The 27927-nt window shown below is 35.5% G+C and overlaps 1 long non-coding RNA gene across 1 annotated transcript in view; it reads left to right on the top strand.

The window, feature by feature from the left end:
* Nucleotides 1-16961, top strand: part of LOC125095448 (uncharacterized) — a 157363-nt gene extending 140402 nt beyond the window's left edge. Inside the window, exon 4 of the long non-coding RNA XR_007125889.1 lies at nucleotides 16579-16961. This is a non-coding gene — a long non-coding RNA (uncharacterized LOC125095448). The remainder of the gene's footprint in view (nucleotides 1-16578) is intronic.
* The last annotated feature ends 10966 nt before the right edge of the window (nucleotides 16962-27927 follow it).

The following is a 27927-nucleotide window of genomic DNA, read 5'->3' as shown; positions in this document are numbered from 1 at the left end:
ACTCTTTGCTCTGCTTCACATTTTCAAAACCCAGTAACTCTTACCACATCCAGGTGGGTAAAGCCTGGTTTAAGAAACAGATGAATTGGGATTTTTTTTTCTTTCTTCATTTAGCAAAACTTGATTTTAATGCAGCAGCTAAAATAACCCCATATCAATCTGTTACATGGAAATGTTATTTTGCATTTATATGGCACTTTTTGTTTTCATTGGGCTGAGAGTTGCAAAACTGACATTCCAATCCACTGTGGTAGCTTAATGCTTTTTCAAATGGTGAAACCAGAACCTTGCAGTGCTAACTAGCTTGTCTGTCATTGCACAATGAACATGGCAGAGACAAAATTAGAACTCAGAGTTTCTAAGTTTTAGCACATTTTTTATCTGCTTTTCTTTTATATATTTAATTCTCAAATTAGAAGTGCTGCGTGCTTTCAAAATTAATTAAGACCTCTCAAAAAACACTTGTCCTATGATACACTTATGCTTACTTCTCTGTGATTTCAAGTGCTTATTTTCAAAAGGTTAAAAATATTTGAAATGTGAATGAAATAGAATGCCATTAAAACCTTCCAAATTCTGGTAGATTTCTTGTTTTGATAAAATCCTCGTGGGAAATTTGGTACAAACTTTGATGTTCTACTGACCGATCTTATTCCTTGGAATAGACATAATGGTGTATTGCTCAATGTTCTTTTATTGTGTCACTTGAGATTTTGCCACATGAGAGAAAATAGAATATTTGTTGGTATGTTCTTTGAACATTGAAATATTCAGTGGCTACTCTCAAAGTCTACCAGATAAAGAAAAGTTCTTATCTTTACCTGATCTTTCAGTCATATAATGTGTGGTCAGATTAAAAATAGATGAACAACAAAGTGATGAACAAATAAAACATTGAATGCCTGAATGAAACTTAGAAGCAAAGGCTTTAAAGAAATCATATTAGATGTTGTGTTTCTGTTTGAGATATTGTAAATTTCAAATAAAAATGGAACACCTCTCTAGGCCACCTGTTACTCAGTTATGCCAAAGTTCCTCGGCTGTTTTAAATCATAACCTTCCCACTTCTGCAATATTATACAAAGGAGGAGATTTGGATAGAGAACACAAGATGTGGAGAAAAGCATTGATTTCAGCACTATTTACAATACACCCAAATTGGAACCCCTAGAGATTTTCAACAGTCAGGAAGTAGTTAAGCAAATTATGGTACATTCCCAAGATGAAATTTTATACAGCTGCTTAATTATCAATTAGACAAAGAGAAGCATGCTATGAAGGAAAGAATATGAGCTTTGGGACTGGATGGACCTATTTTGAATCCTTGTCACTTCCAAAATGTTCAGAATATTCAAAGGGGTTCCTGGATTCTCTGTACCATCTTAGAAGTTCTTTGTAGGATCTTCCTAACATGATAGACTGCCCGTGTTCTTGGGTAGTGAGACCCAGATTCAAAAGTGTTTTCTCAGATGGACCAATTTCATTTTGAGAGGTGGTATGACAGACTTAGGCCAGGATCAAATTCTAGCCATTTACTGGTGATACGACATTGAGCACACTGCTTAACTTTCTTTGAAGCTCAGTCAAGAGATTGCCAATAAGGAAACCACTTATTTCATGGAGTCACTGGTATGATAAAATGGCATGATGTATATCAGCACAGGGCTAGCTAGGGTTTCGGTGTTGGAATACATGGGAATTCTTGATATTCTTGTTGTGGAGTCATTGTACTAATTGAAAAACAAAAACAAAAAAACCTCCTCAAGATGATTTTAGTTGTTTATTTTTTGCCTAAATAATCCTCAGCATAACATTAAAGACGCACTCTGTGATCCCGTCCACCTACTCCGCCATTTTTCCCAATACCATTCCTTGCAGAAGCCAATGTTCTGTCATCCTTGCCTGGCCATTACCCAAACACTGCATGATTCCTCACCTTTGAGCCTTTCCTCTTTCTCTGCCCACAGACTAGATATCATTTTTTTTTCCCCTCTAACTTTGCCTCTTCTGGCAGTCCTTCTCCTTCAAGACTCCACTCAAGTGGAGGGTCCTGATTGGCGCCTTCTCAGCAGCTCTCAGTATTTATTCTCTCTCTCCCCTCTGTTTTCATATCACTTTGTATAAAATAGCATGATTCACAAGTCCATACCCTATCATTTTGTTTGTGTCTGACACTTCCCCTACATATTAAGGTGTTTGCGGACAGGTGCCCTTTCTCCCCTTATTTTATTAATGCTATTAGCAACTTAGTCACTCATGGATAGTGGACACTCACAAAATATATGTCAAATTAAATTCAAGAGTGAGTGAAAGCTTAGAAAGAACCACACGTAACTCCTCTTGACAGGTGTGTACTATTCGAAGGGTCCAACTGAATGTGATTTTTCCAATTTTTTACATATCAACTTTTCATTTATATGAGATTGCTTCTAAAAAAGACAAAAAAATATTGAGATACTTGACCCCAAATCACTTTTCCCCCTAACTCATTTTCATTTATGGCACAGATATAAGGCTTATAGGCATAGTGTTCTTTCTGTCTAGGCTTGCTCATGGACATAGCCTTTATGTAAATCCTGAACTCTATCTCTGGCTTGCTTATGACAGTGCCTACGATATTTTGGGAAGTGTTTACTACTTAAAGAAATGACAACTAAATGCATTTATTAGCATGGTGTATTTGCAAGACTTACAGATTCTCTTGAAAGAAAATAAACTCAAGATTTCAAACCTAATGTTTTACAGTTCTTTCTCTGGAAAGGAAGAAATTTTTATTCCTTAAAATTGATTAATACAAGGGTGGTAAGATCGGGGAAAAGAAGAAAAAAAATGAAATCTGACCCTATCATGAATATCAGCGGATTTTGAAAGAGCTCCTAGTTTTAACCTCATAAAAGGAGTTTTTTTAGGGGCACCTGGGTGGCTCAGTCAGTTAAGTGTCCAACTCTTAATTTTGGCTCAGGTCCTGAGACTGAGCATGAATCAGGCTCTGCGCTGAGCATGTAGTTAGTTTGAGATTCTCTTTCTCCCTCTCCCTCTATTCCTCCCCTACAACTTGCACATGCTCTCTAAAAAATAAATAAATAAATAAAAATAATTTTTTAGCAGCCTGTTCTGTAACCACCCATTGATAGATTAATCAATCCTCCAAAGACAAAAACTCCCCTTGTAGATTTTTTACTTCTTCATATCTCCACAAATCTATAAGTCATTTTTACAGAAACTAAATCTCTGAGTGAAGGGATTAAACTACAAAATCATATATATATATATATACCTATATATATATAAAATTATATATATACATAAGTATACACATACATGTATATATAAATATATATGTATTTTATTTTCAAAAGAATGTTTATACGTATATATTATATATACCTATAGTCTTTTTCTTTCCCAAAGAATTTATATAGGAATTAATGGTCTCTTCCTTCCTGACCTCTAGATTTTGGCTAAACCCTGGTGTAAAAACATTCTAAAATGGTTCATGATATCCAACTTTGTGACAAGGACTCAGTATATTTGATAATTCAGTCAAGGTAGCAAAGTGTTTGATCATAATCTTATGATCTTTAATTCCTGATTACTTTCTCTTGTTATTTCCAGTGGAATGAGTATTACCAAGATCCAACCCTGGGTAGAGAAGTGACTGGACCTGCCAGAGTTTGACAGAGAAAAACCATCTAAATTTAAAATTCCAAGGCCAGAGTAGACTTTCAAAAATCTTTATTCCTAATTATATGCAGTGGTGAGCTAAAATTTTAAAGATAAATCTGTCAGGATTTTGCAAGTCAGTGTAAGATCTGGTTCTCTTTTATCAGACATTGAGAAGAAATTGTTTAAATATTACACATTTTTCTTCAAATAGAAAAGAGAAAAATTATTTCATGGATAATCCTAACTTGGAAGTATTATTTAATTCAAGAAGGTTCTAGAATATATGTGAAGAACCATCTTGTCTTATGAGTTCTTTCTCTGTTTCACCACATGGTGCCTCTCCAGCCCCACCTCCCTGCATTCTCCTCATGCCCATCTTTATGTAACAAAACAGGATTTCTCACCCCTCCCCGAATATGGATTTTTAGTACTTTCTACCTTGCCACATTTCAAACCACTTTAAATATGTAAAATTCTACCATTTTCCCACAGAGAGTGATACTTGAGTACCATTACTAATGAAGTATACTTCTAAGCAAATGACTCATATAAATAAAAGTTACCTTGATGGTTAAAAAAATCAATTATTAGGATTTAAAGGCCTTTGTTAAATAACAACTATAATTCTTTAAGCTAGTTTAATGGTAATTATATTTAAATACGTACTTTTAAAATTTATCTCTGAAGAGCTAGCCCAAAGAAATTGAAACTATTATTATCACACAAGATGATATGTAACATGCTTAACAAAGGATTTGGAATATTGATGAAATACTATGTCTTACCAGGACTTAAAAAGAGTCAGGGTAATATTAATGGACAAAATAATCTCTTAGCACGATAAGAGCAAAGTTCACAAATGGACATAGAACTTTTGCCTATTTTAGACCTTTAGTCTACCAGCTCAAAATTTAATGAGAAACCCATTCTTAGTTTCTTGAAGACAAGTGAGGACTGACAGCATTTTTAGATTTTAACGACTCATAATGACACAGATAGGGCATTTTTCTATGAGGTTTTCCTAGCCTATGTTACATGGATCCCATATTAAATATGTATTCCAAATCCTTTTTAAAGCATATTTCTATTACTCTGAAATTCTTAAAGGTAATCCTCATGACTGAGTAATTCATTATTTATTAAATTGACTCCTAAGCTGGAGATGTTACAACATATTATCAGTTAGGAAATACTGAAGACAAATTACTTTCTAATAAGAACCTACCTGCCTGTTTTCCTCCCAGCTGAAATTATTATGGGAAGTCTATTTTCTTTGTCTTGTTCTGAACAAGTGTCTGTGGAACATAACAATTTTTTATGCTGTTGGTACAGGTGATTTTCTATCATGGATTATGAAGATTTGGGGATATTTTTATTTTTACAAACAATGTTTACTAGTATAAATGTGTAGATATGTGGTATATATGTCATATGTTACAAATGTTTTAGAAATATTGCACATTTGAATGAATATTTAGACATTAGGGATCACAGGATTCTGGGACACATGTGAATCCAAAGAACTAAAATGTTTATAAATAGCACAGGAAACTCCAGTCCTGTGACTTTCTTCATAAAGCACCTTTAATACTGCAGTAGAGAGCAGAGTATGGGAGCTGCCCAATTTTAGTCCTGTTTAAAGACAATGAGAGGTTTAACTGGTTGCTTAATATTTAATGACATATTCATAAAATTAAGCCATGTCCGTTCAAGAATTTTTCCCATAAAGTTAACTTTCCCTCGACTCATCAAGAACAGGGTATAGTGGATTCTGGTTATCTCTGGGTTAGTTGGTTCATTTCTTAAAATAAGACAGATTGTCTGTTGTTTTTTAAAATGGTGTTCATTCCCAAAGTGATGACATTAAAAAAGAAAATCTGGGATTTTACCTTTCAAGAAGAACAACAGGAGAAGCAGACATATATTGGGATTTCAAAGAATGTGGACAATGGAGCTGGAAAGGACATTAGATTCCTCTTTCACAGGGGATCCATTGGTCTGCCTTCCTCTAGATCCCCCAGCCAGTTGATACCAGTAGCGGACAAGAGGGCAGACCTCCTGCCTTTTGGTTAGATTCAATTTTCTAGGATCCTGAAATTCTTTTTTTTTTTTAAAGATTTTATTTATTTATTTGACAGACAGATCACAAGTAGGCAGAGAGGCAGGCAGAGAGAAAGGAAGGGAAGCAGGCTCCCCGCTGAGCAGAGAGCCCGATGTGGGGCTCGATCCCAGGACCCTGGGATCATGACCTGAGCCGAAGGCAGCGGCTTTAACCCACTGAGCCACCCAGGCGCCCCGGATCCTGAAATTCTTAAAGTTCATCCTCATGCCACTGAATATTTCATTATTTATTAAATCAGATTTCTGTCTGCTCCAGAGTATTTTTCTATAGCCTTTGTACCCAGCGACTGACATAAAAATCAGCCACATGTTTGTTTACCAAGTGAATGAATTTACACACTTGCATTGGAATTTAATATCTAATGGGGAATTGCCCCTCACTCTGTGATCACCACCTGTCATTCAGTAAACCCTAAAAGTATACTTTGTTACTACTTGATTTTTCACTTTTTTTTAAACAAGAGATATAATTCATAAGGAAGTCCTGATTGAAATAGCCACATACTTGAATAAGATGGCTAACTATTGAAGATAATTTGTTTACTGTGTATTCACTTAACCAAAGGAGGAAAAAATAAAACCTATGTGATTAGTTTGTGAATGGTTTTTTTGACACAATAAAACCTGTATTGAGAAGTTTGCCAGACATATACATTCATTCTCCCCAAGGTGAATATCTCTGTGATGGCTTTAGTAAAGAAAATGATGTCTTTCAACTGATATATGGTGTGTGATTTAAATGCCAAGCTACATTGCTGCTTCTGGGTTTGTTTGCTCTGAGTTGATCCAACTTTTGTGGAAAGCTTTCTACATCAAGGATGGCCTGTGTCAGTTTTTGTCGTGGTGGTGGTGGTGGGGAGGGAATTCTTAACTTCTGCTCTGTGTGCACGTCTATGTTTCTAGAGTAAAGCAAAAGGGGCTGTTGATCTTGGTTTTCGTTTCTTATTGGGGGTGGGGGTTATTCTTTTCTGGTGCCAGAATCACCTCCCTGTAATACTGCATGTGGAACATTCCTAATCAGAGTTTGTCTCTCCAGGACTCTGGCTCCTGAGGGATTTGCCTCCTGGCTTGATGGAGGTGTTCCAGCTCTGCCTTCTTTTGGATAGTGTTTCTCCTTTATTTTATCTAAATAGAGGATTATATTAGTTCAACAAGATTAAACTTGAGATATGAGTGGGTACATTTCTCATATCTGCTTTTGTTACAGGTCCTTATAGTCCCTTTCTGCTTGTAACATAATGTTTTAATGTAGCCATCTTTAAATAGCTACGACTCCTATGAAAAGTTGGGAAGAACCCTAAGCAAGTTGTTTGAAAGAAACAGGCATTTAAGTGCTTAATTCAATTAGCAACTCATAAAGTCTATACAGAGGAGGTTGCAAATAGCCTTTATAAGAATTAATTTCATGAAATGAACATCTTGCAAAAGTGAATGCGGAGTTTATAGATCCTTAGGCAAATCTTCACTGTCGGTTGAATTTATTTAAAGAGCTTTTCTGGTCACCTTTGAACCTCAATGATTTCTCCAGATGTACAGAAGTGAACAATGTAAAAATCTTGCTGTTTCAGCAGAACTGATTCCAGCTGGCTGGGAACTGGATCTGCAAGTCATTGGTTACAGCTGTGTTTCGATTTATGTGATGGTTGAAAAAATAAATTACCCGATTAGATGGCTAGAAAGAGGACTCTTTGTTTAGCCCTTGTGTGGGGACTGAAAGTGTTTATGGTGCTGTTTTCTACGCAGTCTTTGCAAAGTAAGCTGGACAAATAGACTTATTCAATGCTCCTAAGAAATGTTGCATATTCAGCTTTAATTCTTTGCTAAAGAAACTATTTTTTTTCTATAATGCTGTCATCCAGCAAATGTTTTAAAGGTTTAGCATTTAAGAGAACCAGTAAGTTTTCTGTCTTACTGAGCACTGCATTTAGTAATGGAAAAGCTGTTCTCTTTTGTTTAATGTGTACTTTAAAACATGTCTTTGTCAGGCACAGGAATGGAAATATGTTTCTCCTAAATTCAAAGCTTTATAATGGCAGAGTGTCTGAACATAAACTTGAACCTTCTCAAATGAGTTATGGCTTGTGGCATGTAAGAGAAAATATATTAATTAAATTGCTAAATAAAGAAATATAATCAAGCATGACTGCAAAAATTAAAAAAATTTTTAAAATAATAATATAAGAAAAAAATACCCTGATGGGCCCCTGGGCCATTTGAGTTATGAGGTTTTGAATTTTTATGAATATTTACTTTGTTACCAAAGTAAAATTTACAGGGTAAGAAGGGTGTTAAACAGCATGTAACTTTTCAAGACAATGAAAATCAAAATACTAGTAACTCCTGGAGGTTTTGAGTACAGGGCCTTACAAAATACCCTCATAAGAGAATTAATATACAAATATAACTCTGTATGAAGGTTTTTAAATAATTATTTTCCAAGGTAATTAGGGTCCTTGAGTTTCTTGAAGTGATGAAGCTATCAGGACCTGTGGATGGGGAGCAGTTTGGCCCTTTCCACCAAGGCATTAAACAAATTAATGGGTAGGCGGCCCTGGAAAAGAAGGCTACAATGGTGTGTTTTCATTTTTATTTTCTCAAACAGACACTAATTTTCTAAGTGGATTCAACATTTTTAAGCACCCCCCCCCCCCAAGACTTTGGAACATCCTGAAAAGGGACAGGATTCTTGAGTGAACTAGAAAAGGAGGCCAATCCCAATCTCTTGATCAGGTGATATAATATCCATCAAGTTCAAAAGCAATTCAGGGTGGGGAAGATCCAGATATGTATCTTTTTTTTTTTTTTTTTCTGAGAAAATGGGTGATTCTTTATCCATTTCCTTTCTTAAACTAAGATATGTACTACGGAATTTAGGGGATGAAGAATGAATAACCATAAATGTATCCTAAAGGAAGCAAAGGTGGGATTCATCTGCCTTGACTTCTCAGAAAGTTTGCTCTGTCAGGCTGTTTCCTTGATCAATGAAAGTATACCCTCTAACCCTTAACAAATCAATACAATTGATTGGAAAGGATGGGAACAAAGCATGAGAGTGCAGGATACACTTGAACCTTTAGTGTTCAGATATATTTAAATGAGATTTATATGCTTAGACGCATTCCCCTGTACTCCCATGTAATAGAATCTTCTTCATCCTATGAAATTGGATGGAAAACCTATGTAATAATGTTTGAGAGTACGGTATAGTGGCAGAATATGTTTTGAGATAATATATAAAATATTTTCATTTTAGAACTAAGGGAGGTAGTAATTTTTTAAGATTTAGAAAAATATGTACATACTGTTACGTTACATGCATTCTTTTCTAATGAAAAGAATATGTTTTGAAGAGTTACATCTGTCTCCCAGTGTTTATACTTCTAAAATGTATTAATCGGGAAACAGTTTCTATCACTGAGCATAGAGATAACAAAGTGAAAATTCAGCCTTGAACACATATGATTGAATGATATTAGGTTTCTAAACTAAACATGTTTAATAGAAAAAAATCAAGAAGGAAATAAAAGTATCTATAGAGAGAATACTTTTATTGAACATAACTTACTTAATTATTTGTGCTCCCTTCTTACCTATCATGATCAGTGGATAAAATATAAAAATATTAATACATAACAATATAAAATCTTTTTTTCTTTATGAGGGAAAAACCCCTATGAAATTAGCATATTTTTTCATATTGAAGGAAACTAAAAAATCTAGAATAAGAATGATTATGAGCAATCAGAATAATAACTATCCATTAATAACTTTATTCCACCCAAATTAAGCAGCATTCAAAATGAGTATTTTTAAAAGGCAAAAAAGATGCTTTTAACAGTTTTCGGTAGTTGACAGAAATTTTCAAACCTATGATTCACCTGATTTTCTGATTTTTTTCATTTAAAATTTCAAAGAGCTACTTAAGGAGGTTTTATAACCTGACGTATTTTAGCTTGACATTTTGAATGCGTTATTAAAGCTGAAATAGGTCTATTCAACCAATTAATTCTAAATTTTTTTATCCATATAGCTAATTTTCACAAGTGAGTTATCTAAGGAAACAATGACTTCCTCCCCTTAGTGCATGTACCATAACAGTATACATTTTTCTAAATCTTAAAAAATTGCTATGTCCTTAGTTCTAAAATGAAAATATGTTATATATTATTTCAAGTTAGTGAAAATTTAAATGTAATAAGGTAAACCACATAAAATATCTAATAGAAATTTTAATATTAGCACAGTCTGAAAATAATATGAGATGAAATTTTTGAGATTTAGTTATTACATGAGATATCACTGGAACATAGGAAAGGCTATCATTGATCTTTCCGGAGATAGATGTTACTAACAATACTATGATGACTATGATGACCAAATGAGACAATCATGTGTATAAATATCTAACTAGTAAGTAGTAATGACCAACACGTGTTTCTAATTTTACTCCTCTTCCATTGCACAATTCTTTAGAGCTGAATTAGGCCTTAATGATTAACCTAGTCATCCCTCCCAGTTTTAAAGGGACAGGAACCAAAGTTCTGAGAGTTAAGTGACTTAACCAAGCCCATTAACTATTATTTACTGAATTGACACTAAAGCCAGTTTTCTGACTCATAGATTAGCTTCTTTCCCACTTCCAACTTTGTTTAAAAGTGTTGTATACAGAATGTAAAAAAAATGGTATTTTTCTAGAATCATAGTAGCTAAAATAGACATTATTATTGCCCCTTTGCCATAATATTCAAGCTCTAAATATGACAATAATTCTGAAGTCAGTTGATATCATTTAAATCCTTTCTATTTACGTCCCATCTTAAAAAGTCAAGAATGATTCTTTTCTCATTCACCTGCACATCAATAAGCATAAATGTCCTTTTATTATTGGTGTGCATAATCCTGCTAACTATCAGAAAATACTCTTCCAGATTTACATATAATTTGATATGGCATAATTTTTCATGGTCTCTAAATTGCCTCTCATTATCATACCCTGCTTTTTCTTTTTTTTTTTCCTTTTCTTTTTTTCTTGATTTCCTGGAATATTCCACCAGCATCCTCAAGACCTGTTTGTTCCGATGTGTGGCTGTTACTATCAATTTCCCCTCAAGACCTCCCTCAAGTTCATGTTCTTGCTCTAATTACCCTGCCTCAGACAAGCTCTCCTCATGTCTCATCTCACTGGTATGGTGTTGAATGGGGTCCCTTGGTGGATATTGATGACAGGCTGGATTGACGAGGGGTTGCACACTTGGGGAAAGCAGAGGTAGGGAGGGGAAGAGGGAAAGAAAAAGGGAGGGAGATTCCCATTGAGAGTTACTATCATATGCATTTCCTTGAGAGAGGAATGAACATTAGATTTCATGTACCAGGGTCTAAAGGATAATCCCTGAAAGGAAGAGAAACCTATGTGATTATTTTTCCATCCCAGTTGTGATGCTCTGTACTGATCAAGAGAGAGATTAAAAAAAAAAAAATCCAGGTTTACAAATAAACCTTCTGCATCCCAGTCAAAAAGTGTCTGATTTAAACTCTGAATCACCCTCTAGTCCAAATACTAAACTTTGAGAGGAAGATGTAGGTCAGGTTTTTCCCTGGTTAAGAACTGTCTCCTTCACCATAAAATTTCTAGAATAGTAACTCAAATCTGTATTATACTTTTTTTTTTAATTTTAAGATAATTGGTTCCAGAATCTCATTGGTAACTCAAAATTACCTTAACAAGGTACACACACACACACACACACACACACACACACATACCACACACACACACACACACACACACACACACATGCCTGTTTTGTTTTTTTTGCCAGTGTCTCATTCAATAGAAAGTTCCCAACCAAGTCAACCGTGTTTGTTGGCACCTGATTCTTATCTCCCTTACCCTTTAATTACTATTTTCTCTTTAAAAAATGTCTAACCATAGCTGTTGATGCTCTTTAACTGCTACTCTTTCCTTATATGGGTAGGATTTTTAAAGATTGCCTTTTTCCCTGGATTTTTGCTGCTCACTACTATTGTATCCCTTCTTTTTTTTCTCTTAAGATTTTATTCATTTATTTAAAAGAGAGACAGAGCATGTGTTAGAAGAGGGACAGAGGGAGAGGGAGAGGGACAAGCAGACTCCCTGCTGAGCTCCATCTCAGAACCCTGAGATCATGACCTGAGCCCAAGTCAGATGCTTAACTGAGTGAGCCACCCAGGCACCCCTATTACATCCCTTCTTTATTGAAAATGAAAATATTTTGAAATATTGAAAATGAAAGATGTCATATATGTTGTTGGACACGAGAAAGAACATGGCTCTCATTTCTGGAAAAGTTAGACGAATAAGCATCTGTCAGATTTATTCAGACACTTTAGCAGGAGTGTTTTTTTTTCGCATGTGTCTTCTGATGGTTTTGTTACCAACTACCTTAAAGTTATTTTCTTTATAACCCCTCCCTTTAAGTAATCTTGCATATGTTAAAACTATTAGTAAACTAAAGCACTTGATGCTCTTCAGTTAGAAGAAATTGTCTTCTTTTTGATGTTCAAATAAATCAATATAAATTGATTCTTCCAGAATAGACTGGAATGAAAGCATCAGGACCCAATGATTAGTTATGCTACAAACTTTTCACAAGGACAGTTTAAGTGAGCACTGTCCAGTAAAACTTTCTGCAAGGGTGGAAATGTTCTATAGCTGCCTTGTCCAAAATGGTAACCACCAGCCATGTGTGCTATTATACACTGAAATATGGCTAAGGCAACCGAGGAAATCAATTTTTACTTTTACTTACCTTTAATACCTACATGTACCTTCTTAGAGAGTATAAGTTAAATAAAACAAAGAAAATACTATGCAGCTAGTAAAATATATATATGTATATATATATATACACACACATATGTATATATATATATATATATACTTTCTGCATAGCCATGAATTTTGAATCCAAGTTTGAACTGTAAATCTTTTTCTTGTCCTCTGTCTCTCTTACCCCAGACCCCACCAGTGTTTTTAAATACGATTCCCATAATTACACTGATTTCAAATGACCTTTATAAGAAATAAAAGATCCCTCACTGCCTTAGCTGTAAGGTGGAGGACAGGTTGTATTAAAGTATTGCAGAATAGTTATCGCTTCCTCTAGCTTAATATGTCATTTGATATACAGTCAGATCTATCTTGGTTATATTTTTAAGAAAGAAAACATAGAAAATAACATATAAAAATAATTGCTCTAGCGAGACCATACTTGCATTAACATTGCTTAAATGAAATATAAAGCAGGGTGAAATTTTTCCTTTATAAACACTTCAGCCATAGTCAAAGCCTCACTCAGGGATATCTTAGTATTGATGATTAGAAATTAGAATCAGAAAAGACCTTAAACCCATATCTATGACAGCGGCAATTGAACTGATAGATTACAACATCTTCTTTCAAATAAATATTGATTTAATCAAGTCTGCATTCCCATTGGTCCTAATGGTGATCTTGACAGAAGCCTGGACACTCAAAACTGGCTAACTCCTGTTTGGATATAAATATTTTAAATGCATGGCCACTCAGTTATACTCATTATTTGTCTCCAAACATTTTTTCCCCTTGATTTTTTAACCTCCCTCGTTAATGTTTTTATGCCTCCTGTAAAGTTGAGTGATGTGTGTGTCTGTCTCTGAATGTAAGAAAAAGAGATGTCGTGGATTCGGCCGGGGTGGGGGAAAGTTGTATTTGCATCCGTTGTTTCTGATTCGTAGAGCCAAGAGTGAGGTGCTTGTGCAGATAGTGCACAGAGCTAAGATATCAATAGGCAGTTTGCTGTAAGCGCATGTTCAATTATTAAAATAGTCGACATTTTATGTCTGATAGCCCTAGCAAGGTCATGACATTAATTTTTCCAGAGTATTGTGGGCACTGTCTAGAAAAGAAATAGCGTAAAGGGGACAGACGCTAGAGAGCTTAAGAAAAAAAAAAAAAAAAAATGATGGGTTTGAGCAAAGAGCAAAGAGACTTCGAGAGATGACCAGTTTTCTACACGTAGAACAGGGAGGAAGAAGTCAGCAGGCATCTGTTACCCGAAAATAAGTATCTTAAGCTACGCTGGCCATGTGTTAATTTCTGTTGTAGTTTTTCATTAAGTTCTAAGCTTGAGCACGATTCCTGAGTCTCGAGTTTCTGAAGTCTAATTTCGTGTTATTTGTTGCTTCATTGCCGGGGGTTCTGTGCTCTTTTACTTCCTGTTTCTTTCTCACCCTCTTTCATCCCTCCCCTCCCTCTTCCCATTTCTCCATTTCCTCTTCTTTCTCCCTCTCTTTAGCTTTTCTTTCCTGCCTTTCTCTCCCATGAGAGAGTGTGTACTTAACTCCATGTTTTCTTTGGGTGCCCACTTCTTTTATTTGTGGGGTTTTTTTGGTTTGTTTTCATGCTTAAGGTTTCCTTTTCTTCTTTGCTTTTTTCTTTTAAATCAGGAGCCTGTAGGAGCTGATTTGAGAGATACCTCTCCTCCTGCAGTTGCGTCTTTCTCTTTATGGGTTGTGTGATGTTTTCTTTGGAACCTCTGCAAATGGTTGTCCTTCACGTTTGTTGCCACTCATCTGTGGCCAAACTGCTACCTTAGTTGGTGCTGCGGTGCTGCAATGCATGCTGGGATCTGCCTGAGTAAACTGAAATTTCTACAGCACCAGACAGCATTACAGTGGGCTTGAGAATTGTCGTACTTTTCTTTCCTTTGTATGTATTTCTTGCATGCCGCAGAGTCACCGATGGCTAGATCTGGCTGGCAAGCAGTTCAGAAATATCGCTCATGTAGAAAGGAAAGGTAGGCAGCTTACCACATTCTGTCATTAAAAAGAACAATTGAAGAACAAAGGAAGTGGCTAACTACCTATATACTGTCTTTTCTGTTGTGAAATACTGTAGTACAAACACGACTGTGTTCAGCCAAACATTTTAGCTCCTTTTGTAACAATGCATATAGTAGATTGTTTTCATGTATGTACACAAATCCATATTTTATGTGAGCATATATTCAGTCTTTAATAGTCATCGCCCACAAGCATGTCTTAATCTCAAAAGCTTTTACATACTCACCAACACGCAGCTATTTGCTATTATTTTTATAAGTTCTTAAATCAAAAAATAAAAATAAAACTATATTAATATCCTGTTGGTTGATTTCCTTCCAGCAAATTAGGATTTCAACACAGTTTAAATCATATTGATGATTCAGATCCTGGCAGATCTTATAATTCCTGTGAACTGAGAGCACAGCTAATAAAAATATTAAGCAATTATTTTTATTAAAATTGTAGTTTTGCTCATTATTAAATAGAAATGATTGAGCTATACAGATCCATCTCACTCGTGTGTCCCTTGGGATGTTTGGATCTCCATATAGAAGTGGAAACACTCCTTTTGCTCTTTCTTCAGGGGGAGGGGGTGGGGGGGGCAAAAAAAAAAAAGAAAGCATAGAATGAAGTCTGAGACTGTTAAAGAATTGCTGGCATTTTGTCTCCCTCTCTCTCTCTCACACATGTGAGCCTGGCTGCCTGCTCTCTGAGGCAGTGGATCCAGGGTGAGACTGTGTCAGAGCCTGTTTCCACAGCTGCATTTGGAGATCCGTCTTATTGATTAGGGGGAGAAAGGGGTGGGGATCTGAGTGTGAGGGGAGGGGAGGGCCAACTGACTACTGGCTCATTGAAACACAAGACATTTTCTTCCGGAAAGATGTCAAACAACTGAGACCTAGCCACAGAGGAAGTAGAAAGGTAGAAAAATCAGGAGACCCTGGAAGAAACGAATGCATTTCTTACAAGAGTCTTGGGGCTTTTTCTTTCCAGTCCTTTTCTTTCTTTCCTTTCCTTTGCTTCCATCCCCCCCCCGCCACCCCCATCATCTGACCTGCAAAGGCTAGAGTGACAGCGTCATGCAAATGCTGCAGTCCCGCAGGTCTGGGAGAGGGTGGATGCTAGACTGTGAGTTAATGTTAATGATGAACGCAGTGAAAATACCAGCCGCGGCCACCCCCTGCACACAGAAGCGCTCTGAGTCAGCATCAGATGCTTTGCCTCGCCACTCGCTGGGTGTCTGTATGCCTGTGCGCGCGCGTGCTCGCTCGGGCATCCGTGTCTAGCCGAGGGGAGGGGGTGGCGTGTGAGTGCGTGGAGGGTAAAAGCCAGTCAGTCAGTGAGAAGCAAAGGTACGTTGGAGAGCAACTAAAATCTGACTGATTTCCATCTTTGGAGCATCAGATGTATTCCCTAAGGAGGATGGGTCTCCGTGATGGGGGTGGTATAATTATGTTAATGTCATATTTATGGAGGGGTGAGATTTTTCATTCTAATAATTGGTTGAATGCTATGGTCAAAAATTGTAAAGCCATATTCAGTTTTAAGGAAAAGCATGGACTTATATCTAAGGACTGTTTTATTTTTTGCTTTTTGTGAGTGCTGCTTTTTTATTTTATTTTTTTTAACTATTTACTATTTTAAGCCATAACGGATTCAGTATGGAAAATCAAATGATAAACAGAAAGAGATCTTATATAATGATGCATTACATCATGGAGCAGAATATTTAAAGTCTTACAAGGCAAAGTAAAGATCTGGACAGGGGGTGGGGGGTGGTGGTTGGAAAGGGGTGTGGTACTAGGGTGGAGGAGGGGGGCCAGTTAGCAAATATTTTGTTCAGCATAGCTTTCCTTGCAGCTTACTTGGAAATGGATGATTCACCTGTTCTGCAGGAAAACATTCTAATTCTTTCCATTTTTTTTTCCTCCTCTTTTCCCTTTTAAGATCAACCACTTCAGAAGAACCAGAATCTACTTCTGTGGCCAGGACTGTTATGTTATGGCTGGTCTGATTGTTATACCCTGCGTTCTATGCTACTAAACCTTGGATCATTCCTAAAGTACCAATTCTGTTCTTGAACCACAAACAAGGCTAAAAGAGCGGAGGAAATTCAGTGAATATACAGGATTGGGATTGTGTATTTTCAAAAGTATTGAGCTTTATAATGCAATTATTTAAGAAATAGAATCTTTTTTTTTTTCTTCTCATGTTGCCAGCATTTTAAGTTACATGTTTATTGAGTGGCATTGCTCAAATAGCTACAGAGTATGCATGGAAATATTTGCTGTCTGAATAGTTTGGAGATTCAGAGAGAAAAATCAAGCTTTGGAGGTATTAAATTATGACATGCAAAAAAGTTTTTGTTTTATTCTTAACTGCAGCAGTGTATATATTGAAATCAGATTTAAAGTGTTATGTGTCCTTGGCCCACCTTAACAGTTGTACTGTATAGAAGGGTAATGGGAAGCAAAATTTCAATTAGGGTCCCATTAACTGGCATATAATCCTTCTTTAATGTAATAGAGGCTATGGTGTTGCTGTACAAATCTGCTGGAAACCGATTTTAACCCATTTTTAGTCTTTTTCTTTGGAGCTGATGGAATGACTCTTAACTGTTCATTGTCTGCATTGTTTCTCAGTCTTCATTATTTTAAGGTCTGGAATTAGTCTATAAGTGGTCGTTGTGAATATCCAGCTAATCCTAACTTTTATATATCATATCTATTTCTACATATGTATTTTAATTAGTATTTAGAGGAAAAAGTTTAACTGAACCCAACTGTGATTTCTAAGCTAGCCTTATTACTGGAAGAAGAATTCTACCGCATCAAACCAGACTTTTCCTAGTCCCTGAGACCCTAACTTGTGAGGTATTTTAGGAACATCACAAGTCAGGCTCTTGGGACCTAGGCGGAGGGGAACCAGCAGCTTTGGACCTTATTGATTGTCTGCAGTTACCACCAGAACAAAAGAACATACATAGATTCTGCCTAGGAGAAAAGAACAATGCTCTTCTTTATAAATCAGCAATGTTTTCACCATGACCCACCCCCAAAATACCATTTTCAGAAACTGTACTCAAAAGTGATTACTGAGTTGCACTGAATAGCATTTGTATGATATTAAAACAACCCTATAAAAACAGCGTAAGATAACTGTGTAAGAAGCAAAGTTAAAAGACAGGTGTTTTTAAAACGCTTCTTTGGATGTATTTTAAGGTGGCTAGTCTAAGAGAATATACCTCTTCAGTTAATACTGAAGAGAGTGGCTTATATTTATAACTTCGGTCATTTGCATAGAAATATATACATTAGCTTCTTAAATAAGTCCTATATGTCTCCATGTAACTGTGGCTCAGAATATGTAATGTGTAGCTATAATCATGCTCGAGGCCTAGAAATAAATCATTTACAATCTTCTTTACTGACCCTAGTAGATTTTACTACTGATTTAAGAAGAATGTTATTTTATACTTGGTATTTATTACCAGAGTTTTCCTTAGTCTTTTGACCAGACAAAATACTTTATATGTCCTATTATAACAAGACATTCTCTTGTTGTAAGAGTTATCAATAATTAGCAGAAATATGGTGCCTTTTAGTCTTTATATTTTACTTTGTATGTATCATGGACCTATGGGAGATAAATCAGTAAACACCACCTCTAAAGTCAGACTGCTCTGGTTCATCTGTCAACGGACCCTGAGCTGCATAGTTTGAGTTTGATGAGAATTTTAGTTTTATAAACTACTCCAACTATAAGTAATGTGTCATATTTGAACACTGTTAGACATTGCCACATCAAATATTGATTTCTTGTAAGTAGAATCAATATATTAAATCTATTTACAAATTTTACAATAATATTGCAGATACCAGGATACACAATGGAGATGAGAGACTGCCCATAATAGAAGAACCAAAATGATTTCATTCTTTTAACTCTAATGCTTTACATGGGTGCTATAAATTATATGTACCTTCTGCATTGTTAAAATAAATTTATGAATGTACTTTAGAATACTGTATGGAGTCTTTGTTCACCTTTTCATTGGATTTGTTACAATTACTCAAGTTTGAACTATCATAGGCTACAAATCACCCATGAGTTATATTTCCTAAAAAATTTGATACTGCCATATCGTAAACATGTTCTTCCTCTATACAAGCCACGTAAAATATGTTTAAGCATGTATCCACATTGTGCCTATTCAGATTCCTTATATCACCTATTTTATTTATGGAGAATCTCTGAAATTTTAAGTGCATGTATGTGTGTGTATGAACATTCGTCTTAAAACTCCAGCTGAAAGGAGGTAGTATAAACAGTAGACTTTCGATAGTGTTTATCTTTTACTTCTTTGAACCACATTTTCATTATCTTTAAACACTTCTAAAAGCCCAAGTTTCTCAATACAAAGAACTCTATATGTGTGTGTATCTACAAGTGCAAGAAACTTGATTATATTTAATAGCAATGTTTATCCAACAGATCAGAAACTACCTCGTATATAAAACAATATCACACACAGGTATATAGCTACAGACACCTGATTTATCATAATCATAATATGTAAATGATGTTTCATAAATTTAGTTCTAAAATAATGTAAGGGATGGTTGTTTATTGGTTATAGTGATATCAGATATAATCTATTTCAAATGCAGTATTTTTTGTGTTATTATATCTATGAATTAGACTATATGTTAACTTCTTTTTCGTAGAGGAAAGGTACCAAAGCTGAATTTAGAATGCAGTGATGTTTATTTTTTACTAATCATCGTGCATTCTTTGAACCCTCCCTGTGTAACCTTCCTGCATATAAACTATCTTTTCTGAGACTGTCATTGATAAAGCTTTTCTCTTACTCCTTAAAGGTGAGTAGAGATTTAAGTGGGTGAGTTTGTTTATATAAACTACTTTATGCTGTATATGGATAGACGGATGCCACTTTTTTCTGCATTTCTATCTAAGCTGTCACAGAATAATAGTATTTGGAGCTATAAAATATGATTTGGAAAATCAGATCAGACTAAGCTTAAAATAAAAGGAGAGGTCTACGACAAAGAGCGAGAAAATGATGTGTGTTGCATACAAAAAAAGCAGTGATATTAACAATTCGATGGCTTCCTGGTTGGGAGACCAGCCTGAGCCAGACGCATATATTAAGAGCTGTCTGCGGCCGATGTGAGCTTGCTCAATGCGGTGGAAATGAGGAATCACCTCCTCTCTGACACCAGCTTATTTTCACATTTTAATTTGGAAATAGCAAATCACTGTTTTACATAAACACACTAACGCCCGCTTGGTTCTTTCTTCTTTTTTCACTTTGCTTGTTAATTTACTATGAACTTCAAGTTCCTTTTTTTTACAATCCTCACTCACTTTAAACTTAGCAGCTAAAATCGATCAAAGACCAATGAAGTATTAGTTGTTTCTCTCTCTTTTGTACTGCTCTGTGAATATTGTGACACTCGTGCATTTAACTTTTCATCTCTGTAAGGAACACATCAGTTTTTCAAAATGGTGTTTTTTGTTTGTTTGTTTGTTTGTCTTTTAAATCTTTTAGGAACCATCAAGGAAGCCACTTCTGGAATTTTGCCATATCTAAATATTATTATTTTTCATTTCAGGGTTCATGGGATCAATATTTTCTTAGTATAAAAGTCCGCAACACTTTAGTGTTCCAGTGAAGCTGAAGGAGAACTATATACAGATATTCTTAAGCATTAGGCTATATTAATAATACCTAGAAGAGGTGTAAGTATCACAGGGGAATTATAGTATAAGTTAATTACTAATGAAATGAAAAAAGGTGTATACTACCTTACATTCTTCTTCGAATGGACGTGCCTAGGCTTGGTCAAACTCACCTGATAAATATGTAAATGGTTTTACAAGCTGTCATGTTTGGATGAGTTTGGAGAAAACAGTACATAAAGGGTTAGCTAACGCCCAAATTTTCTTGCCATTTACACACACAGTGCAGCCTACATTTCGGAAGGAGCAAATGCAGGCATTGTTTTGATTACTTGGATTCTTTTGTTTAATTTCTTACTAGACCTTTAACTCGGTACTCAAATTCCACTGATCTCTTAGTGACTGTATTTGGAAAAGGAAAATGAAGTTTCTCACACAGAGAAGTTTTTAAAAATCCTGGGCATTTGTAAACATTTCAAAAATAAGACTTTTTAGTGTAGCTCTGCAAATGCACATGTAGTATGCAGAAATTTAGATGTTATTATTATTTGTCATCTGCATACTTAATTTTCCGATAATCAGTAGCCAAATACACAGAAGCATATATACACATATATTATATATGCATATATATGTATATGTATCTTCAGTTTTTAAAAAACATTAGTAAAATCAGTATAAAAATTGAGACATCTTCATAAAATCATCCACAGCATTTTTTTCAATGAGCTAGCTTCAAGCTTCAACTTTCATTCCTTTTTTCCCCCAAATCTCTCTCTGTTCAATGTAGTTTTATCACATGAAGTACATTAACTAGCCAACAACATTAACTCATATGTAATGTTTTACTTGTGAAGGTTTAAAAGTAAGAGGAACTTGAAAGGTAATGATATTAAGTGAATTTAAGATTTAAATAGTTTTATATAATCAGCTAATTTCATGCATGTTGTACAGGGAAATTAGAAGTGAAAAATTCTCATATGGTGAACTAAATCTTTCATTGTTCTTATAAGTAATGTGATTTTAAGTTTGTTACCTTAAAAGTTAATTCCTAAACAAGAGTGTTAATAATCATGGACTGTCTCTCTGTTAGGTCAACTGCATAAGAATAATAACTTCCAGGTTTCATCCTAGCCTTGTAAGGCATTTTGGTGTCTTTTGTGTAGGTGGATTTAACCATTCCTTTTTTCTAAGAAGTTTCTCCCTCTCTGTTGGTAGGTGTCTGACGATTTGTGAGCACCAAGGGACTATTCTGTGGAATCATCTTTCCTTGCCTTTGAATTAGCTTTCCCTAGGCCATGAGTCAACCTCAATCTTTTGTACATCCAAATTGGTAGGTCTTTCTTGAAACCCTTCTATTTATTTTCCTAGACATACAAGGGAATTGTGAGAAATTATAGATTTGCATTGTGATTATCTTTCCAGTTTCCAGACATCTTCAGGAAGAGATTTGGGTAGTGGTGAAACACTAGCCAGTGGAAGGATTTGGTTCTGTAGGATTTAAAAAGTGTAACATCTTTCTCATAGTAGACTTCATATTCTTACTGGGGAGAGGGAAACCGGGCTGTGGCTAGGTTATCACTCTCTTATACATCACACTAGAAGCCCAGCCTGTGCATTTGTAAACCTTGGGGAGGTTTCTACATTAGACAACATTTTTTGTTGGGGGATTACACCACAGTTGGTTCACTTCACTTCTGTCTCTCTTCCTGCCCCCAACCCCCACCCAACATGGAGTCTTTTCAACTTCTTCAAAGAAGTGAGGAAAAAAAGTAGACTCTTTATTAATGGCAGAAAACAAACTGGCTGCTGGACTTCCGAGACAGCCTTCTAATAATAAAGCAGAGTAGGCACTGCGACAAAGAATTCTTGAATGTACTAAATATATAGGGAAGCCTATTTAAATTCACCAGAGGGGCTTAGAGGACAAGCAGCAGAAAGTTTAGAATTCAATTCAAGCCATGCCAGAAAATGAAAATGTACTTAAAAAAGGATTTCTGATACAATTGTTCAAAGACATGTCAACTTTTAAGGTTCTTTCTAGAATAATGAAATTCGTATTCTAATTTCTGTGGTGACTTTTTCAATTAGAAAGGAAAATTGATTAATGGATCTCAAAGGAATTGTATCTTATGTTTAAAGAGAATGTGTTTTCTTTCCATAGGGTGTGCTCTAGTGAGGGCCACCTAGTGCACTGTCTAAAATCACTTACATATATACATGAAACAAAGAAATAATGTGTTTTTCGACAATTAGACGTATCACAACAGGGAGTACGCTGGCTACTTTGGGAGAACAATAACGCAACTTACATGTTCTTTCTAGCTCATTTCCTCCCATCCATTTCTATGATTTATAATATTATAAATATATGTAATAAAGTAATCCTGAAAGAGCAAATTGCTGATAAATAATAGCTCCGTATGATGCCACATTTGAAAGATAAAAAAATGATTCCTACCGTATCTGTTATTGACTCTAGAGAATGCTCTTTACCCTTTATTTATCTATAAGACCTGCATCTATAAGGAGTACCCACATCTGTAAGAATTTATAATTTATTACTCCTAGTGTTGAGCGAAAGAACTGCTTTTAAATCCATATAAAGGCCAGTATGGCCCACTCAGGGATGAAATTTCTAGCAGCCTCTTTCCTCGCGTCTTCCTTTAGAATTAATATAGGTTCTGGAAAAAGATTGTCATTCCTTGTCTCATGGATTACAAGTTGTAAAGAGGACAGAAACTTCAACTCACTAGCGATGCATTTTTGTTACTGTTGTGGAAAGATCCTGCTTGAGAATGAAAACCAGGTGGAATTTGCCAGTTCATAAATATAATTTGTCAACTCAAAATAAGTTGTTGATTCATTAATAATCCATTTATTTGTAAATGTCTATCTAGCTTAAAAAAAAACAACAACTCAGTGTATTAAGGTTGCATCAACACATGGGACCACTATGGCCAGTTAGGACTTAATTATTTAGTAAAATGTGATTGGCTTTAAAGTGAAATGTCAGGGCACCTGGGTGGCTCAGTGGGTTAAGCCTCTGCCTTTGGCTCAGGTCATGGTCTCAGGGTCCTGGGATCCAGCCCTGCATCAGGCTCTCTGCTCAGCAGGGAGCCTGCTTCCCCCTCTCTCTGTCTGCCTGCCTCTCTGCCTATTTGTGATCTCTGTTAAGTAAATAAACAAAATCTTCAATTAAAAAAAATGTGAAATGTCAGATGTATGAATATTATAGATTTTAGATATTAATGATAAAAAGTAATTTTTGCCCTCGATGCATTGAGATATAGCCTGAGTCATAATTTACCAAACAGCCAAACTGATTTCCATTTAAGTTTTAATGACTCTTTAAATTTTTTTAATTTTTTTAATGATGTTTTAATATCAAGGATTTAAGTAGACTTAATGATTGATCAATGAAATAATCCAAGTAGACTTCTTAGCCTAGTTTCTAGCACCAAGAAAACACTCAAAGAATATTAGTTTGTTTCTTCCTGGTTGGGTCTCAGTATTTGCTTTAGCTAAACACACTATTGTTTTTATCACCAAAATTTATTGGGTGTACACTGTCCCCAAGGGTGAGAGGCAGACACCATTGGAAAATTATTTCAGATCCAGGAACACTCAAAAATTGTGCTATCAATGTCTTTACCAGATGTTTCCTGAGTGCCCACTATGAGGAAAGACAAAGAGAAATTCTGCTGTCAAATAGCTTATGGTCTACAAAAGATAGCTCTCACTTATCTAACACTTTTTGTCCTTTTTGTGTGACTTAGCATTTCATGAATCTTGTAATTTGGCAGTTTATTCTTTTTTTATTTTATGGATGAGTCTTCTATGTGGTTTGTCCTATTTTCTAGTAGCCGATAAAGTAAACTACCTATCTTCTTTGAGTTGCTTTGGGCAAGATATGGATTGTTGTTAGAATTTTGCAGTGTCTACTTGTTGGTCTCATGATTTCCTATATTAGGCAAAGGTCTGGTGATCTAAAACCATAGACTATGAAAATGTTAATAATCATGTTTATAAAAATGGTATTTCCAGAATAATTGGACTAAAATGTGATATTTACATATGATTTCAATCCCTCTAAAAAAAGCCATCATTTAATTTCTTTAAAAAAAAAGAAGTAAGTTAATAATATTGATCATGCAGTTTCCTTTTTTTATTTTTTTAAAGAATTTTTAAAGATTTTATTTATTTATTTGACAGACAGAGATCACAAGTAGGCAGAGAGGCAGGCGGGGGGGTGGGAGGGGGTGGAAGCAGGCTTCCCGGGGAGCAGAGAGCCTGATGTGGGGCTCAATCCCAGGACCCTGGGATCATGACCTGAGCCGAAGGCAGAGGCTTTAACCCACTGAGCCACCGAGGCACCCCCGATCATGCAGTTTCTGTTCTCCGGGAGTTAACAAAATATGCCAAATAGACTTGGAGCTTTTGATATCTGTATCATAAATGCCACCATTGAATTTGAATAGTGGAGTAGAAGCTAGAAGACAAGAATTCTAGCACTGGTCCAACCACCAGTTATCTTACGGAACTGAACCTCTCTTCTTTTCACTTTCCTCATTAACAACTGATTTATCAAATAAAGATGTGAAGGAAAATGCTTTTAAAGTGAATTTTGGATAAAAAAAAATTAGTTTGTGATTAGGCTGTTGGATACTATTGCATTCCACAAGGGACTTTTTGATTCAAAGGGTAGGAAGACTAGCCTTAGCATAAATCACAGCATTAATCAGACTCTTTCAGTAGCTAAGGTTCAAAACGGAGCTCAACTGTGAAATGTGTAAACCTGGCCATTCACAGACCGGTACCCCTGGGGCTAAAAATACATTATATGTTTATAAAAAATAATAAAAAAAAAGCTGAATGTAAAACAACAACAACAATAACAAAAACAACCGAGCTCAAATTAGGAAGTTGTATGTATATCATTATCATCTCTCTGCCCTCTGGACCCCCACCTCTCCCTCCAGAGCCTTTTCTTGCTCCTCGTCTTCTCCTCTTCTATCCACATGCTCTCCTCCACAACCTTTCCCACTCCATCTCTCTCTCTCTCTCTTTCTTTCTCCAGTGTGTTAACCTCACTCTCAGGCAATTGACTTTGTTCTCACATTTTCTCTCCGCGGTGGCAAAGATGGCTACCACATCACACATCCTTCCTAGAGCCGGGGGTTCCAGAAAGAAAAAATGAAATGTTCTCTCTACCCCAACATCAATTTTCTCAGAAAGTCTCTGATTGGTTCTGTCTTGGAGCCACTTCTCTGTCTAGATGAGAGTTACTCAGATTGGACAGGCTGTGTAGGGAGGCAGAGTAAGACTAACATAGCAAGGTTAATGTCTAGGGCAGAAGTTGAAGAAAGTTCCGACAGGCAAAATATAGCAGGGCTCCCACCAACCACTACAGATTTCTAAATTGCTTAGCACAGTGATATGATATAGGCTTCTTTTATGTATATTGGTCTTGGTAAATTTAGTGGAGCCTATGAACATACAAGTAGTATTAGCTTATTTAGTCCAAATGTGCTCTGTACAGCATTGTAACTATACAACATCTGCACCAACACATTGCGACCTTGAGAATCCTGGAGATTAATTACATTTTACTAACATTTTTCTTGATCATTTAATACATGGCATACATCAGGAAAGTCAGTATTTGGACTCATTTGGAAATTTGACATTTTAAAAATTATGTAGGATCATTAGAAAGGGGAATTTGGTAAAGAAGCCATAGTGATTATATTCTGTAGTCCAGTGTTTATCTTTGGCCACCATATGTTTAGGCTGTTCTGTTACAGAGAATTTTATATCCCTTCCACTTCCAACACTGATATTAGGAAGTTTTATGTTGCTGACATCCTAATCATATAAAATTATATAATGGCTGTAATTATATACAGATAGGACAACTTATTTGGTTGTATTTATATAGAGATATATAATTATATCTGTATATAACTGTGTCTACTACATGATTATATATATGTATTATATATGTATATATAATTATATATATCATTATATCAGTATACAATTGTAGCCATTATATGGTTTTATATGATTAGGATGTTAAATGCTTGTTCATCTCAGCTTGGTTGTTTATCATGGTATGACCTGGACAGTTTTAAACATTTTACTATCAAGAAGTGCTATTTAGGGATCTTTCTCAATGAGAAAAAGATTAATTTGCTATGAATAATGTTTCTAATGCAAAACATTTTGGAATTTTTTTGTGATGCAGATGAGCTATGCTATAAATATAATTTAGAGAGTTTGGAAATTGATTTTAACACTCACAATTCTTCTTCTTAATTAATCAAATTACAAAATTATGCTGTGGTTTCCAGTATATTAAAATAAGTTGTCATATTGGGAACATCTGTTTATGCTCCTGTTATGAATATGTGTTTCTAAATGTCTGAAATATAGATTACCATAAATAATGTTGGTTATTTATTCTCTGGAAGTACGATACCTACTTCCTCCTACGACGCTTGTTTATTTCCCACCACGTAAATTTTCCAGATTGTATTGTAGCATTTTCTTACCAAGATGGAGGGGGAAAGACCTGGGTTTTCCTTAAGGCTTGCTGATTGGTTAAGAAAAGCGAAGGCTGTCATCCGCGGCCTTTCCAGACTCTGCAGTGGGGCTCCAGACAGTCAGCTGGTACTATCGCTTTGTCTCAACTATAAATCACAGTCTTGTAATGTCCAAGGCTGACACCTTGACATTTTCAAGAAGAGTAAAATGCCTGATTTGAATGGAAATCAATTTCATTGCACAAATCTTGGGTTCCTACTCCAAGCCTTTTCTTATGTCTTCTGTAGACTTATTTGGGACTTTCTTGATCACCAGAGGATTATTTCAGTCATACTATTGCTCCTTTTAGCTATAAAGACACAGTCTTATTTCCTTTTTCAATCTCAAAATGGAAAAGTTGCTTTTTAAAATTTTATATAAGAAAAAAAAAATCACCAATAAGCCAGAGTTTATTCTAACCATGATATACTGGTAGTTTAAAAAAATGGTAGTATCAGCAGTAACAATAGACACCATTTAGTTTTGCAAAATTTTTATAGAATGTTCCGTGATTTAAAAATACAAGCTGTGTACACATATGTACAGATTAACCTTTGATTATTTCATAATATATAATGTCACTTATGGAGTGATTTTGAACTTCAATCAAGCAGATTTCAAAGCCTGGTATTTGTACTTTTACATTATTGCACATAAACACTAGGTTTACATGTTTTAGAGTCAATAAGGAGTAACATGCTTTTACCTGTATTAGGTGGATAGAGTATTAAACCCTGCCTCAGTGATTTTGAGCATTCAATCCAGGTGACACAGAGATAACTCCACACTCGACTAGTATGAAAAGAAGTTATTTTTAGATATTTTAGGAGCTTGGAATTGAATGATTTTAAAAAATTAACCAACTGTGTGAAGTCTCCCACCTTTAGAAGAACATTACAGTGTCTTTAAAACCATATAGGGAGGGGCACCTGGGTGGCTCAGTGGGTTAAAGCCTTTGCCTTCGGTTCAGGTCATGATCCCAGGATCCTGGGATTGAACCCCACA

Source organism: Lutra lutra, chromosome 1 (assembly GCF_902655055.1).
Source record: "Lutra lutra chromosome 1, mLutLut1.2, whole genome shotgun sequence".
NCBI lineage: Eukaryota > Metazoa > Chordata > Mammalia > Carnivora > Mustelidae > Lutra > Lutra lutra.
This window is presented reverse-complemented; position numbering and strand designations above follow the sequence as displayed.